The sequence below is a fragment of the Plasmopara halstedii genome, assembly GCF_900000015.1.
Source record: "Plasmopara halstedii genome assembly, contig: Scaffold_289, whole genome shotgun sequence".
Taxonomy (NCBI): domain Eukaryota; phylum Oomycota; class Peronosporomycetes; order Peronosporales; family Peronosporaceae; genus Plasmopara; species Plasmopara halstedii.
The window spans coordinates 513,344-513,611 of NW_020187210.1; positions in this window are offsets into that span (position 1 = coordinate 513,344).

Sequence of the window (268 nt, forward strand, 5' to 3'; positions counted from 1 at the left end):
ACCTTAGTGGGGATTGAACTTACAAATTTCCTTTAAGCACAACGGTGCTAAACCACTTGAGCCAGTTACCATAACTCATAAGTCGGGGCAAGCATTGGTTAGATTAGCATAACTAACACTCCCCCATGCTGCGCATGCCAATGCCGATCTTGAACGCATCGAGTTTAGCTCTCGACAATGCTTTCGTAAGAGCGTCCGCAAGCATGTTGAAGGTCGGCTTGTAGATTAACTCTATGGTCTTATCCATCACACGCTCACGAATCGCATG